At 46.2% G+C, this 17708-nt stretch overlaps 1 protein-coding gene across 4 annotated transcripts in view; it reads right to left on the bottom strand.

Annotated features, from left to right (window-relative positions):
• The window catches only part of CNTN5 (contactin 5), a 3369946-nt gene that overhangs the window by 1959258 nt on the left and 1392980 nt on the right, over window positions 1-17708 (bottom strand). The window lies entirely within an intron of this gene.

Raw genomic sequence — 17708 nt, 5'->3', positions numbered from 1 at the left:
GAGTCATACTAGTAGCCCAATCATCTCACAGTAATGGACACCTCAGCCCAGATATCACAATCATTTATTTCATTTTTTATTTTCTAAAAATACTTTTCAAATCTTGGGCCATTTCTTTCTAAGTACTTAGTGCTCAAGTGAGATAACCATTGGAAGCAAGGAGCCGTGGCGCATGCTAAATACAAGTACACAAATTGAACTAATCAATTTTCAACAAATTTGCTACATGAGTAATAGGGAATTGATCAGACACATTTCTCAAGTTCATATATCAAAGAAGAGGATGGAAAACAGATGAAGTGCATGGTGAAACCAGTCAAAACATTGTTATTTTTTTAGTGATTGCATTTAACATTGTTTTAAACTATGGTGTAGATATGGTAGATCTGTTAACAATAAAATAGATTCAATATCCTTTTTTTCTCCTCGATTATTCAAGCTGCTTGCAGTCTGCTGTAAGTAATACGTTTTAATTTGTGTTTTCCAGTGCCACTTTTGTATGGGATATCCATTAGTCTGTTAGTTTTATACCGTAATAATTTTAATTGGCAGGTCAAATTAATAAAATATTCAAATATTAAACTTTACTATGAAGAGATTAGCAACGAATCCCTGGTTGGTGGACAACCATTATTTATGTGGCACGTTGAATTTGATTCAGACTTGGTACAATCTTTCACATGAGTTAAGTTAAGGAAAATGTACTTATACATTAGGTCTAAGGACAATGGGAAGCATATTTCAGTATCTCATTGGTAGCAGCTGCACTAGCTGCCAACTTTGGAAAATAAAGATAACAGTATCAAACCATCAATTTACGTTTGTTAGGAATAATTCCAAACATATATTTTTTAAGTATTTAAAAGCACGTACACATAGCCAACAATAACTTTACTGCCCTAAAGCTAAATGCTATCTGACACGGTCATGACCCATTTTGGGGAAAACTACATGGTTGAATTCCTTGTATTAATTTACATGTAATTTGACCCATAGGTGCAAAAGATAAGCTCTAGGCTATCACAATGGAAGGAAAAACAAATGTATCTTGTGTGAGAAAATATATTATTAGTTGGGGTGTATGGGAATCCACCACACGTACTGATGTCACTATCTTACTAGGTCCAGTAAAGGTTTCCGTAAGTTAAACATGAGCTCAACCGCTAATAGCTATGACACAGAACAGGCAGACTTAACTTAAGAAAATATGTGTGGCATTTAGAAGTACCAAGACAGTTAAAAAATCGAAATCAACACAATAAAAATTCCACTCCAATTTTAAAGAATAGTTTAATGAACAAAATGACACTAATACAACAGAAATCTGATAAATGGAGCTGGAGATATGATTTATTAATTAAAATAGTGCCAAAAGGCGTTAAGTGCCAACAAAGGTCAACTGGTCATAGTAAACCGGGACCTAGGCATGATTTGAGGATGACTGGATAGAGCGCATGTCGGCTACGCCAGCCAGGGTTAACCCAGTAGGAGGCTTTACCTTAGGACTTAGTCTATTCTCTGAAAGTCAAAATCCTTCAGCAGGGCAAGGCAGCAGTATGTATCCTTAAAGGGCTCCACAACTTAAGATAGGCAATGTACAAGGCCCTGGTGAAGGTGTGGATTTAGGTCAGTAAAGTTAAAAGTGGGAAATTACTAAATTCATGTCCAGGGAAGTCCTCTTGCTGGCCCGATACTTTTGGTGACTAAGCCCGGTCAAGAGTTCTACACACAGATTTAGTTGCTTTTTGGGAGCTCCAATTCCTCCTGCAGAGCAAGGCTGATAGATTTATCAAGAGGGCACCACAATCCTGGATACTTTCTCTGCGTGGTCCTGCTGAATTAGACTTGCTGCTGTGAATAGTCTCTAGGCTGTAGAAACCGGAATGGTCAGCCCAGTGGCAATGGACCTTGGTCAGATCAACTTGGCAGTGTAGTCCCAGTCCTCCAGAGGTCTGGGGAGCAAAGAAGTTTCAAGGTCCCAGGTTTTTCAGGATGTTAGGAGGAGTACACAATGACACAGCCAAGGGTCCCAGGAACTCAGGAAGAGCACTTGGGGGACAAGACTCACTTCAGCATCAGCTACAAGCAGGTTCCAGGGCAGAGGCAGCTGGAACCAGTGAGCTGGGCTCTTCATGAAAAGGATTCTTGTAGCTTGTCGTGGCCCTGTAGCTTAGCAGGAGGTCACCCATATGACCCTTTGAGTCCAAGTCTTTGCCCTGGATACAAATTGGAGCCAGTCTAACCATTCAGGTCTCCTCTCAGTTCTCAAACAGTTCATCTTTGGTTCTTTCACAGGTCCAGAGTGTCCTGAAGGAGGTTCTCAGAGGTGCCACATTTATGCCTGGAACTAGCTTGTGGGTGGGAGTTACTCCTGGCCCCTCCCTAGCCAATAAGGAAAAAGGGTCCCAGCTGTAACCCTGTCCACCATTGAATCATTTCCTGCATGCCCTACTGCAAACAATTCCACTATGCACCTCCCTCCTTAAATCCAAGATGCAATAATCCTTCTTTCATTCTACTAAGCATTTGTGCCAACCCATAGGTGTGGCCATGGTAATAATCAGACCCTTGGGGCAGCTGTCTCCCCACTGGGATTGGTGCCTGCCTGACTGGAGGAACAAAGAAAAGAGTCTGCCGAGGTGTCAGCTAACATTTGCCTGTGACAGGGAAGGCCGCTTTCCTGGGCGCTGTCCAAATGGTCATCTTGCCAGAGGAACAGAAACACCTCCTCACATCCATGTTTTTGTCTCTGCTCTGGGAGTAGTTTTCGCACCTCATTCAGGACTTGAGCACTCACAAGGCTACAGCCAGAGGCTAATGCAATTTAGCCTTCAGATGCTTTAGGCAGAGAAAAGTAACTTTCTGAAAGTACCCTTCCTTAATATTTATTAAAAATCCAACTTCATCAGTAAATTGGGTTTTTAATACATTTTACAAATAGTCCAAGAAAGACATTTCTAGGTGTTTATTTGGCGAAGATAGCAATACTAAATGTAATAGTGGATCACAGTGTTTCTCTATGGAACAGTCAGCCTTGCTACAATGAAACTAGCTTTTAGGTTTTAGCCACTGTAAAGACTTTCTACATGTCCTACTTTTAAAAAACATGTACACCACCGTAAGGGCTATAAGGTCTATTTAGGGGTGACTAAATAAGGAAAGGAAGGTTTAAGCCTGTCAAAATGGTTTATTTTCACAGGTTAAACAACAATTTTTAAACTCCTTTTCTTAAGAAGCCCACTAACTGATATACTCTAAATTCTAAAGCATAATTTTGAATGGCCACTCTAATAGCTCAAAAGAAGTGCCAGAATGGAACGTAATGTGTTGGCTCATTTTTATTATGCAATACCATGAACTTTCCAAAAGTAATAATCACTTACTGAAATGAACAACATTAATGAAAATTGTACTCTTTTATGATTATGTAGTTACATTGTTGGTGACTTCAACAACAGATTCAAATCAACTGAATAAATCGATCGCTTCTTTTGTCTAAAAAAGTATATCCTGTATCAGGGTGGGCTCGCACGATCCCTACATGAGTCTACAGGCAGCAGGCCATGGGCAGAGTGCCCGTCAAAGAATACTAAGCGGAAAACAGATGGTAAGGGATGAGGCTATCCATTGCCACCATTTTAAATTTGTAATACAGGCAGCTGATTGTGTTGATTTGTGATCCTGGCCATGATAACCGGTATATTTTTCCCCAGACCATGGCCCATCCCAGAGATGTAGCTTCACAGGGTGTGTTTGGGGTGTTACACCCCCTAATAAATGTTTTTTTCTGATAAATAGATGGGTACAAGTGCTTTCAGTCGGGTATGATGAAAGGTTTGTTGGATTTCACCAGGAATTTTTACATAATCACAGCCACAAAACGCACACACACAATCTCCCTCTCCGTTTTGAAAGTCCTCTTAAATAAAAAGTTGGTTATTTTACAAAATATTGCGTTTATCTCTTCGTACTCCCACCAATCCACATCCGTCAATCCTTTCCACTGCCCTTTAGGCCCTCTCATGCATCTGCTTGTTGCATAAGGTATTTGCCAGCCTGATTGCTGAAAAATCTGAAGCTCACACCCGCCCCCCTGTCTTACTCACCAAGCTACGCCCCTGTCTCATCCCTTTGCAGATTGCTCGTTGCCAGGCTGCTTTGCTAAAGTCTAAACCTAAATCCGGTATTTGTAAAGCGCAAACTACTCACCCCTAAGGGTCTCAAGGCGCTGGGGGGGCATCCGGGAGATTAAGTGAGCTATTGCCCAGAGCCACATGGTGCTGAGCTGAGCTGCCGCCGGGGCCGTGGGTCAAAGCGTGAGCCCCGCGCTTCGGAGTCAGCGGTCCTGGCCGCTGCGCCACACCTCTTTAATTAATCTTCCTGAATGAGATTTTGTGTTTTCACTGAATGGCAAACAAGTGAGAGGGTTGTTTGTGCAATAACTAGTGAGAGGGTTCTCTGTGCAATCATATCTATCACTGGGAACAAGAAATTATTTTCACTGCTGTTTTTTTTTTCCTTTTGAGTTTTTGCATTCTCTCCTGACCCACAGGCACTGAGGGTTAGCTGAAGCAACACTACTGTTGTTCCAGCACTGCCAATGCTTAGTTGCAAAGGATCCCTTCAAAGAATTCAGCAGTTCATATATTTTCTGCGGGCTGAAGTCTGCAGATCAATAACAAAGCTTCCCCAGCGTGCATTTTGTGTTATAAGATGCGAGTCGGCTGCTGCCTGGTGATTTGTTGGCGCGGCCATTTGTCAGAGGTTTAGGGAGCCTTTAATCAGACAGTTCAAGGCCGACATCGAGCCGGGTTCATTACTGACTATAAGTCGTTATGTTTCTGATCGGTCTTCGGCGATTTCATCGTGCAAAAGGGGTGGGGGGAGAACCAGTGCTTTGGAACCGGAAATAAACAGCGCCGAGGCCCGGATCCAGCTATTAAAACACAGCAGTCACAAGACTGTCTTTGCTACTGAGGGCAAATACCAACAGCAACAGCAGCACAGCCACAAGGCGGCCAAGAACCGATCCGCACAGCACCAGCCGGTTTCCTCTGGCAGATTTCCTGCAACGAAGTCTCGGAAACAGCTGCTCGTACAAATTGGGTTTTATCCTTTGGAAGAGGAGCGAGTTAGCATATGGGAACAAACAGGAAAGTCTTGGAACCCAGAATCAATCTTCCGCTAAATTATGCAAAGAGCCGATTCACCCAGCTGAATATTTATGTGGTGATTCAGTCTGTAGGCAGTTGTCTCTTGTAAGATGGACAACCAAATTACTCTTCATCAAGTTCCACTAATTAGAGTCATGGAGAAATCCCTTCCGTCTCGGTGGAAGCCGGCCGCGCCGCGTGCGTTCATGTGGCAACACACCTGTTCGCTTTCGTCGCTCAATGAGAAGTGACAGCCAGGAACGACTTCGCTCCCATGTCAGTCTGACCGAAGATGAGATCAAAATTCGCATTTAACTCGCTGACCTGATGATAAATTAACTGCCCAGTTTTCAGCGGGGCTGGTAAATTAGCAAACTCAATGGAAGCAGGGGACCCACAAGAAAATGAATAAATAACATTAGTAGTTGCTGCTTTCATTAATTAAATTAGTAAATTGGGTTGCTAAACCTTTGCTGCGCTAACACTGCATGGTGACAGGTAACTGGTATGTCCTCCGGCCCCCGTCAGACGGTGCACGGGGCCGCGAGCCGAGGACAGAGGTCGTGACTGGGGCCTACCACGGGAATAACGAGGCGGAGACAAGGAGTGTGTCTTAACTGGTCCGCCGCCGTAGCCTCAGTGGCGTACGTGTGGGCGTAACCTACTTTTATTCTTTTTAACCCACGTGACACGACGCGTACGCATCAAGCGTATCGCGTCATGATCACGACATCACATTCCTCCCCAACAAACATGAAAAGAAACCAAAAATTGGCCTATAACATTTCTGACCTTGGGCTCCCCGCCCTGTGCTCACTTTTGTCGCAAACATTTCAAAAATCAAATTAAACAGATGGAACAGTCTTACATGAGTTAGTCCTTGAGACGACAGGAGGGCTCAGGATTATTCCGCAGGAGGTATTGCGACGCACCCCGGCCTTGTGAGTCTCCGGAATGTCCACCTTGCTCTTCGCCAGGGGTCACCGCCTCGCGAGACAGTCGCCCTGGACTCACTGCGGTGTCATGCCCCTCTCTCTGCGGGGATGACCGGGAAAAGTCAGTTTCTCCAGGATCCTCCATGGCCGGCTCCACTTCTCCATCTCCAACGTCGACATCTTCCACCCGATCTTCCACACGCCTTGTGTTGCCGGTGTCACCCCTCTGGTCAGAGCCCGCTTCTCCTCGCTGCGGGTGATACCTTTTGAAATAGGATATATTTTGGGTTATTCTATCTCTCTCACGGGTGGCAGTGACACAAGTTCCCTTGACGGACTCCACCGTCCACGGTTCTTTCTCAAAAGTCAACCGGAATTTGCTTCCTTGGGCTCGGTTCTTGAGCAGTGCGGTGTCCCCTCGGCGGATGTTGGGCAAAACGGCTCTTCGCCGGGTACTCACATGAGCGTGTGCTTTTCGCCGCCGGGCGTCGATGGCACTGTCTTCGGGATTGTCTGGTCGCCACTCCGGGTGGTGAGGGATCGTGTCGGTGATTATTCTCCCCATTAATAAATGCACGGGAGCCACCCCAGTAGTTGTGTGAGGTGTTTGGCGATAACTCCAGCGAAAAGTAAAGATGGCCAACTCTACAGATTGAGCCTTGTCATTTGCAATGCATATTACTTTGTTGAGTGTTCGCATAAATCTTTCAGCTTCCCCATTCGCTTGCGGCCAGCGGGGAGTGATCCGGCGATGGTGTATCCCCAGCGCTTGCAGATATGCGGCAAACTCTTGACTTTGAAACGGGGATCCATTGTCAGTTCTTATCTCTTTCACGAGTCCATGGGCAGCCATGATCTTTTCGAGCTTTGGTATAACTTCAGTTGCGCTGAGTGCCGACAATATTTCCACCTCAGGATACTTCGAGTGATCGTCAATGGCGACCACGGATGGCGCCCATCTGGAAGACTGCCAAAATCGACACTCATTCGGGATCATGGGACCCTCGGCCGAGGTTCCATGATGACAGGGGCAGGTCGGGGTGCCTCCCCATTGACCTGACACGATGGACACGCCCGAACGATGTCCTCTACCAAGTCATCCATTAGTGGAAACCAGACTTTTGTGCGCAGCCTCACTTTTGTTTTCACCGTGCCCTTATGTCCGACATGGGCAAGGTCCACTACCCTCTGGGTTAGAGACGTAGGAATTACCAACCGGTGTCCTCGTAGCAAACACCCTGTGTCATCCTCGGTGAGCTCGTCCCGAACATGGTACAAACTGTCCATTATTCGTTGTGCTGTGATTGTTAAGCTTTTCCACTCCTCCTTCGCTTTGTGCCAGCTGCTGTCCCGAATGGCTCTCTTAGCACGCTGCAAACACTCATCGTGGCTGGTGGCTTCCTGTAGACTGGCCATGGAAATGGGTAGAGGACAGGAGCGGGCAGTAACACACCTGACATACTCTTCCGTATCAGCGGCCTCCTCCATTTCGTGGGCCGTAGCTTTCCGAGGATGGCGGGACAGGTAGTCAGGCGGATTCTTGGATCCAGGTTGATACTCTATTTTGCAATTGTAGTTTTGGAGCTGCAGCATCCACTTTTCAATATCGTGGCGTGGCTTAGTCGAAGTCCCTGAGAACAACGCTACTGGCGGCTTGTGGTCTGTTACCACTACAAACGGCTTTCCGTACACGTATAGATGAAAATGGTGGGACCCCCAATGAATCGCGATGGCTTCTTTTTCTATATGCGAGTACCTTTGCTCTGTCGCGGTGAGTGATCTGCTGGCGAATGCTACGGGAGCCCACTCTTCTTGAGGGTTCCTTCTTTGTAGGACGACAGCCCCCAGCCCGACCGGACCAGCATCAACGGCGACCAGGGTTAGCTTGGAGGGGTCAAAGAACGCCAGGGTCGTAGCTTCAGAGAGGGACTCCTTGATCCTTTCAAAAGCCTGGGCTTGTTCACTGCCCCACTTCCAGGTGGTGGACTCCTTGGTCAGTTCCCTCAGCGGTGCCGTCAGGTTGGCCAAATCTTGTATGAATCTTCCACAATAATTGACCATCCCAAGGAAACTGCGAACTTCCGTGATGTTGGTGGGAGCGACTGCTTCTTTGATGTCCTTCACTTTCTCGGGGTCTGGGTTCACTCCTTCCGCGGAGAAGGTATAGCCAAAGAATTGCAGTCTGGTGCATAGGAACTCGCATTTCTCTCGGTGGAGAGTAAGGCCCGCCTCTCGTACCCGGCGGAGTACTTGGAGCAGTCGTTCATGGTGTTCTTGAATAGTTTTGGCGTGGATCATGATGTCATCGCTGACATTGATTACCCCTGGGATGCCTTCAATCAACTCCTGTATTATGTTTTGGAATACTTCTGCGGCACTGGACACTCCAAAACTTAGCCTGGTGTACCGCCTGAGTCCCACATGTGTGGAAAAGGTTGGGATGTTTCGGGAAGCTTCGTCCAGTACTATTTGGTGATATCCGGACCTGAGGTCCAGTTTTGAAAACCAACAGGCTCCCGCCATTTCTCCAATGAGATCATTTATCGTGGGAGTGATGTGGTATTCCCACTTGATCGCAACGCTGGGGAGTAGCATGTCAACGCAAATTCTCACCGCACCCGGCTGTTTGGGCTTCCGGGCAACTACAATGGGGGACACCCACGGAGTGGGACAGGATACCTTTTCAACTATCCCTGCTGCTTCTAGTTTCTTGAGTTCTTCTTCCACCAGCGGCCTCAGATGAAACGCTATTCGCTGGTGTCGTAGGGCAACCGGCTGGACCGTTGGGTCAATGTGTAGATGGAATTCTTTCCCTGTTTACCCGATCCCCCGGAAGATCTCCTCGAACTCGTCTAGGATGTGTTGCAGGGACTCTTGGTGCACTCCGAAAGCAAATGTCACGAGTGCAATTGGCAGCACGTGCAGGGCTTACTTGCGTTGGGGCCAGATGTTTAGCCTCTTTCTAGGCCTGGAACCACGTGGTGGCAGAGCAGGACATTCACGCTCCACACACGCTAGGCCTGCAGCACTTCCGAGGGGCAGCGCGATCGAGTTGCGCACCAGGCGCGCTCCCAGAGCACGAGGATCCGCTCTCAGCGCTATGCTGGGGCACGAGCGCCGTGAGCCGAGGACAGAGCTCGCTGCCGCCACACCAGCGTAACAAGCGTCGACGAGGGCACGTCCCGCCCACGTCGCCAGTTTATTTTATGTCCTCCGGCCCCCGTCAGACGGTGCACGGGGCCGCGAGCAGAGGACAGAGGTCGTGACTGGGGCCTACTGAGGGAATAACGAGGCGGAGACGAGGTGTGTGTCTTAACTGGTCCGCCGCCGTAGCCTCAGTGGCATACGTGTGGGCGTAACCTACTTTTATTCTTTTTAACCCACGTGACACGACGCGTACGCATCAAGCGTATCGTGTCATGATCACAACATCACAGGTAACAGGTAATAGAGAAGAGATTCTTCACTGAGCCAGAGTCATTCATTTTCCTCTGAAATAGCACAGTAAAACATTAGAAGTGTGTCAGAAGTGATCTCCCTTGTCTTTTTAGGTCTCGCCTGACCCAGCGCATGTGCTGGTCTGGTGAGACTTATTGAGAGGGCTCCAAAAAGTGCTTTCTCTAGGCCTGCCTAGAGCTACAGTGCATATGCGTGGGCACGCGCGCGCGCGCGCCGCGCTTTACCGTGATTACTTTCACTCTTGCGGCCGCACGGCCTCTTTGCATAGCCAATAGGTCTCGCTTTTGGGACCTTATAAGTATTTAGTTATGCAACTGTCCGAAAGGCGAGACTTATTGGCTATGCCAATGCATGTTTGCCTCTATCTCCTGTATTTGTGACTGTATGCCGGACTTAGTTTTTAGTGAATTGCTAAAGTACAAGTGCTCCCTGTGTAAATTGTGATTATGATTGGTGATCCATGATTGGCATATTGATTTACTAGTAATTCCTAGTAAAGTGCATTGTGCGCCCAGGGCCTGTAAATCAATGCTACTAGTGGGCCTGCAGCACTGATGGTGCCACCCACATGAGTAGCCTTGTAACCACGTCTCAGGCCTGCCACTGCAGTGTCTGCCGGTGCAGTTTTAAACTGCCATGTTGACCGGGCAAGTGCACCCACTTGCCAGGCCCAAAGCTTCCATTTACTACATGTAAGGCACCCCTAAGGAAGGTCCAAGATGGACCTAAGGGCAGGGTACAGTGTATGTGAAAGGGAGGACATGTACTGCTGTGTTTTACATGTCCTTACAGTGAAATAAGGACAATTTCGTTTTCCACTATTGCAAGGGCTATCTCTCCCATAGGTTATCATTGGAGCTACCTTGTAACATCTTACATGTGTAATTTTCAATTAGGAAGAGATTGAGATTTGGAGTTTGGGCTCTCTGAACTCATAATTTAGAATTACATCTTTTAGTGAAGTTGGTTTTTAAATTTTGTTTTGAAAATGCCACTTTTAGTGGGCATTTTCTTGCTATACCATTCTGTCTCTGCCTACCTGTGGAATCAATGTCTGATTTAGACTGACAGGTGCTGTTTTCACTCTAGGCAGTCACACTAAGGGAGCCGAGATGTGCCCTGCATATGCTGATGGCCCGTCACCAGGCTGATGGGTCTTCCTGAGCTAGAGTGGTGGGAGTAGTTGTCATTGCCACCTGAATAGGGCTGTCCCTTTCCTTTCACAATGCTGTCTCTACCCCCACACCTCCTCCAGAGTGTGCCTGGAGCCAAGGCAGGAACCTGTGAACTACAAAGACTTTTCTTTGAAGTATGCCTACTTCAAAGGCCAAAAGGGGGTATAAGTATTGGACCTGTAACCTCATATTTTTAGAACACTTTTAGACTGAGGACTCTGCCAAAAAGAAGAGCTGTCAGAAGGAGGACTTCCCCTTTGCTGTGTGTTGCTTTGCTGGGTTTGCCTGCAGTTGCTGCTTCTGTCTGTGGGCAGTGAAAGAGCTGGACTTTTGCTTTCTGAAACCCGCTGTTCCTAGGTTCTCCAAGAGCTTGTGTTCACTTGTCTCCTGCTGGAAGTCTCAGACCCATCAAAGACTTCATCTGCAGCTCCCCTGAAGTCCACTGCTGGGAGTTCTGATCTGCCTTGTGGTGCCAACTCCAGTTCTGAGCACTTGGAGGTTGTTGTGCTGCTTCAAGAATCGAAAATCCATGCATCGCCCTTCCAGCACCTGTTTTTCTGATGCTGCTCAGCTGTGTGGGAGAAGTTTCCACGGACTGCCACCATGCAACCAGAAAAAGTTTGATGTGGCACCTGGTTGCGGCTGAAAGAACCGCCACAGCCAGAGTCCACAGCACCAACTCTCCGACGTCGAGACCCCCACTCCAACTTTGGCTGAAAGAATCGATACATCACCCATCTGCGGCTGGAAGAATCGTCACAGCACCTGTTCTGCTGCTGCCACATCGACTCCAGCGCACCCAGATTTCCATGCATCCCACCGGTGCACCAAAGTTTCCAATGCATCACCCCCAGAAAAGAGTTGCCTCTGAAAATTGACGCATCACTTCTCCTCGCAGTCCGGTATCAACACAACACCTCCTACGTACAGCCAAACTGATGCCAACATTCCCCAATGGCTCACGAACCAATGCATAGCTGTGTTTTCTTATGCTTCCCTCCTTTGCTACTGTTTTTCAACTTGGATTTTGATGCATCAAAGGTACTTGATGCTAAAACCACCACATCCAGAGAGTTCTATGATCACAATTGCTTAAACCTTTTAAAAGTGATATTTTGAGTTCTGTGAGTTGGATTTTTGTTGTTTTGGTCTTGGTTGGTTTAGATAAAGATGGTTTTGTAGTGTTTTCTAACAAAAAGGTATAATACTTTAAGGGACCCTACAGTCACTCATTCCGGAAGCACTAGAGAGTGGCTGATTCAAATGTAATTGTACAGTGCAAAAGCTTCTTTGATGTAAGCACTCATGGGCTGGAGAGACTTGAGGCCGTCCAGCAGCATACCTAAACATGCACTGCTTTCCAGTTATTTTATGGGCCAATCACAAGGCCTTTTATCAGTCAATCAATCAGCAGATTTGTAGATTGCTGCTCGTCACCTATCTGTGACAGCTGGTCTGCATTAAAAGAGTGTAATTTCCTAATTTTGACTGTCCCAATAGTGAGAAAGGTGGATTTCTTAAACCCTGAGCATGTGTGGTCAGTGCATCGCATGGGTTTTACAAGCAGAAGTTAATTGGCCTGAGGGAAAGATATCTGATCTTTTCATTGCTTTAGCATCCTTGTCCATGTAGATCTATATTTATGTTTATACGAATATATCTTAAGAAGTGATTGGTTAGCGCAGCGTCTCCCACTAACATGGCCTCTTGGAAGACAGTGACATCTCGGTTAGCCGAGCGATTACTATTAGTGGTGGTTTTCCCATGAGGAGGCCCTTAGAATAATTAATTCTTTACCTTCTCATACACAAAATGTGTGGTGACAGCAAGAAGGGTCTTGTCTTGTTTCCACTTGCCCATGTTTTCTTCCCACATCCCACTATGTTCCAATGCATAATCCTGTTGCTGTCTCAGTGCTTGCCTCTGTGTGATTGCCTCCCCATCACAGCAATAGCATCTATCTGGTTAACGGTCAGAGTTTTTCTGTCCTGTTGCAGTGGTGATGTCTCCTAGTGCCTTTTATCCCTGCTTCCCTGGCACTCTTTAAGCCTTCCCGTCTCAGAATAATGATAGTGTCTCTGTGCCAATGTCTCTCTGTCATAGGGTCAGTGATATCTGTCCTTGTCATGCTGTTAGCATTTTGTTTCCCTGCCTCAGTTTCTCCATGCCCAGTGATACTGCCTTTCCAAGAGTCAATGTTTCTAATGGGGCAGTTCTGTGGATTCGCTTACCTTTATGGAAGCTAAAAAGCAGTCGCCTTGAGAAAGTGCCCTGGCCCTAGCACAACCAAGGCAAATGGCCACAGAACAGAAGTTAAGTAATAAAATGTAGCAATAATCAGGGTTCAGAGGGTCTCTGGAGCCTCAGGGCGTCGGTGCAGCTGCACCTGATGCACCATTGATAGCTACATCCCTGATAAAAAGGGGTTTCTTGATGAAAGAGTACGTACCTACAAGTTCTTCTTGTGTCTTTATACTGCAGTGCACGAAGAAGGGGAGGGGGAACGGGGTAAATACTTTAGATAGCACCCCAGGCGAGGTTTGTAGCTGACAGATTATCAGAGATATATTTACTGTAGGTTGCAAGGGACGTTCTTTTGTTTTTTCGTTTATTAGACATAACACTGACATTGTTACGACACGGCCTCTCAGCTGTGCCAATGGACATGGCAGCACCCTGTAGACAAGCAAACGAAAGGTATCAGAACAGCCAGATGTTTCTCCTTATCCGCCCTTAACTTATAATTACAAACCAATACGACCAATTCTTGGCATCGGCTACACAAAACCCACACCTGAACATCTATCTGACAGAACAGTGTAATTTAGGACATCAAAACCTGTTGAGAGAGTAATGTTCCTCCAACACCTGCACACCACAGGAACTTTATAGCATTAAATTCGTTTTCAAATATAACCGAATAAAAAATGGGTTTAAAAAGGTTCGGAAATTTCCAGGATTAAGCTTAACAAACAGCAACCGTGTTAATATCCAAACCTAAAACAATCATCAAGGGCACGTGAAACAAGCAGGAACCTTGGGTAATGCATACAGAGAGCCAGAAGAATACACTGAAGTGCCTTTAATTTAGTAAATGAATGAAATAGTGATTACTGTACAAACTCTGGGTCAATGCTTCTACATGTTATCATGCACCCAAAATACATCCCATTAAACAAAAGCTTGCGGAAAGCAAGTGCTACATGCAATGTATCGCTGTACAAGAAGGGGTGGCATAACTACATTTTTTGTGTATTAACCATGGACGTTTTCTGCTCTTTGTTCAATATGTTACATTTTGTTGTTCATCCAGGAGGTGATCGGTTTCCAAATGCTGATGATGTCTAAATACAGCAACTAGAGGCAGCTCCTCCGCTATGGCGTAGGATCGTCGCCTCCCCCCTGCCACCTACCGCAAAACTCGAAAAATAAAATGATAACACAGGTTTATTATAGTTTTATTTTTAGCACGATGAGACTTGGGGCAGGGCCAGACGATGACAAGCTGAAGGGAGAGTGTTGGGCGCTGTGATAATTCAGCATCACGGTTTGGCCGTTATGCGCACTGAAACTGTCTCCAACCCGAGCTGTGTTGATTGGTGGAGACAGCAGGCACAGGCTCCCAGTCTACCTGGGAGCCAATTTGAGGGCGCCCAGGCCAATCCTGATGCTGCTCTCATACGTGAGAGCTGCCTCAGGATTGGCCGCAGGGGAGTCTGGGAGCCTTGCAGTGCAGCAGAAGAGCACCAAGTAGACGAGCAGCAGGTAAGTGTTTTTCTGCTTTTTTTTTGTGGTCTTCCGTCGTCCCTGCCCCCATCCCACCCCACTACTTTGCCCTGTTACTAGCCGCCACTGGGAACAACATTCATTCTATTCCTCACTTCCTATTTCGCATTACGCATTGCCACAGCAACAAAACACTATTAGAACACCTCTCCGCTCCTCATACAACATCAGACCACTACCATGTAGGCCAAGTGGGAGACGGACACTCTTCTATCCATAGCGCTGTGGTGCCTTGTCAGGGGTATTACGTTCTATATAAATTCAACTATAACCCAGTATAATTAAGCAATGGGCTATAATGCGTATATGAGAAATAATACATTGATTGCTGTTGCCAGGTCAAATATTGGTCCTAAATAGGCCTGGGCGAAGCACTACGCTACGCTCGCGTAGTTTGCGAAGTTCGCGCTACTTCGCACTACGCGAACTGCACGTAGCACAGTGCGAACACGCGTAGCGTAGTGTTGCGTAGTGCTGCGGTCATTTTTTGCTTGCTCGCGGTCCTCAACGTCAAGTTGGCGACCGCGAGCAAGCAAAATGACATCCCGGCGAGACTTTTTCCTTGTTCGCGATCGCGAGCATGGAAAATAAACCTCCCGGCGAGATTCCCAACGCGAGGAGGTCAGGGTTCTCATTGCGAGGGGTCGCGTATGCTCGCGACCGCTCGCGATGAGAAACTACCAGTTCGCGTTGAGAAAGCTGCCGCTCGAGTAAAAATCTACTCGAGCAGCAGAAAACTACAGCTCGCACTGTGCAAGATGCCATTTTCAATGATTGCACAGTGCCGGTTGCTTGTCCGCACTGTGCAATCATTGAAAACAACATCTTGCACAGTGCGAACATGTTACTACGCAGTTCGCAAAGTGCTACGCGTAGCTCGCGTAGTGCGAACTTCACTTTGCGTAGCTTCGCAAAGTGCTACTTCGCGAACTACGCCCACCCCTAGTCCTAAACAGAGAGATAATTCAATATTACTATGTAACCGAGTCCTACAATTCCAGGGAGAAAGTCTCACAGTATTACAGGAAACAAAGTTAGAATTTTTAATTGACAAGAGTTCAAGGGCTGGAACACCCTGAAACTAAAACCATAAAGTTGATTTTTGCTCTTCGGGAGATGGTTTGAAGGAGCATTTGTCTATCATAATACGGAGAAGGAAAATCGTTGAGGTCTTCTTGTGAGATGAAGTGACCATCACAAGCTTTGCATTTGATGCAAGTCTACTTATTTACTTAAAGACATATTCTACTCTTGTGGGTGTTGCCACTTATATTACAGCTGAATTCAGAGTCTATATTCAACTGAATCCGCAAAAGACAAATTGTACCACAGTAATGGAGACACTGCTGTATTTTGTTTATGTGTGATGAATTTAAAGGGTGAAAATCTTTTAAAATATTATTTTGGCACCAACCCTTCCTGTTGGCCTCTCCAATTCAGAGGCTTAATAGAAAGTCCTAAATCGGTGTGCTAATTCTTAGAAGAGGAATCAAGTCATTGCGCTTACATGGATGCCTGTTATTGTCTTAGAAGTCCTATCTGCCTATTGTAAACACCAAATCTTGTGGTTTGACAGAGTCACTATGATGGACCTCCACTGAGACAAAGGCTTCTATGTGTCATCTTGACAAAAGCCAGATCACCGGTACACACAGGGGAATCCGAGTAAAATTCATTATAAGGCTGACCCTTCTACGTGTGGGCTGCAGCAGTAGCGCATTTAGTACAGCTTTTACAGCAGGCCTCGAGAATAATGCAGCATTGCCCTTGGCTATCTTTTGGGATTATTAGCATAAGCAGCAATATCAGCATAGTTACATCAGTGCTTAATTTGAGCAGGTGCTTTCCGGTGCTCAGCACCGGCACCTTAATCCTCAGCACCGGTGCTTATAGCACCAGATAAGGACACACTCATTTGGAAGGCATGTGATTTTCCACAGAATCAGAGGATGTTGAGCCACGCAGAGACTGGAACCCTGTTCCCCAGCTCTGAAATCGGCAGCTCTAGCAATTCGGCCAAGTCATCTCCTGAATAATAAGTGCCGGGGCTCTAGTCACGAGGCAGTTTGCCCCAGCACATTGCTCCTGTTAGCGCTGCCTCCTGAAGAGAGCCCAGGCACTACTTATTTTACAAATTAACCACTCTACACCACACACTTCAGAATTATTAAAAACGGGTGTTCATTGCCGCATCGTTGCATTAAATATTTGATTAACCATTTACTGCACCTGCAAGTGATTTACGAGGCCAAGGGTGTGGCCCGCCCATTCTGTCGTGTTTGGACTTTCCATTCTGACAGCGTGGGTACAAAAGGTGGGGGCTGGGAGGGGTAAGGAGGGAGCGGGAGGATTCCATGTAGAGGGGCTGTTGTGCAGCAGGTTCTCATACTATTAGGTTAAAAATCTGAACAGCTTCAGACCAGGTGTGCTCATTTCTTAGAGGAGTTCCAAAAAGAGAGATCGTATCAAATATATTTTCTTCTGACCATAATTTATTGCCATTGACTACTGAGTCAAAAGATTGGATAAAATGATTTTTAAAAATTGAACTGTGAGGCATATAACATGGTTCATAATGCAAAGCAAGACTAGAAATAAAGAACGCGCTATTGGAGCCACGGACTCCTCCTGAAAGGGATTTATTCGTTCCCCATATTCTGTGTTGATATTTAACCTGTGGTAGGTGTTCATGCATTGTTACAGCAGAATATATCTTCAATGTATTGCTTTGGATTCTATGCAAGCAGGGGAGGATACAGAATACTGCAAGGCAAGCAGGAGTTTAGCTTTCCAGGCAGTCTATTCAATTTCTGTCGGTATAGATATATATTACTGAGGACAAAAACACATTTTAATATCTTTACTGGGAACACATTCAGAAATCCATCCCCTGAGATAGGAAAGGATTTGAACAATCCCATTTTGTGAGATATGTCAAGTGTGATCCATCTTTCTTCATAAATACACAAAGTCAGACCATGCTTGAAGGAAGAGTGTTATTGAAGTTTGCTATGATTTTCACCTCCTCCATGCACCAATCGCGAGGCTGTCTGTCCCACTTGCGTTCAATCCAACCAGCTGTGAATCTGCCACACACGTTTCATTGTAGAGACTGCTTGGAGCACAGAATAATGATAATGAAGATGCAGCTGGTAACAGGAAACAGGAGGAATCCATTCTGAACTGAGCAAGATGCCTGC

Source organism: Triturus cristatus, chromosome 8 (genome assembly GCF_964204655.1).
Source record: "Triturus cristatus chromosome 8, aTriCri1.1, whole genome shotgun sequence".
In the NCBI taxonomy this organism is placed as follows: Eukaryota; Metazoa; Chordata; class Amphibia; order Caudata; family Salamandridae; genus Triturus; species Triturus cristatus.
Note: the sequence above shows the minus strand (reverse complement) of the source record. Positions and strands in the feature narration are given on the sequence as shown.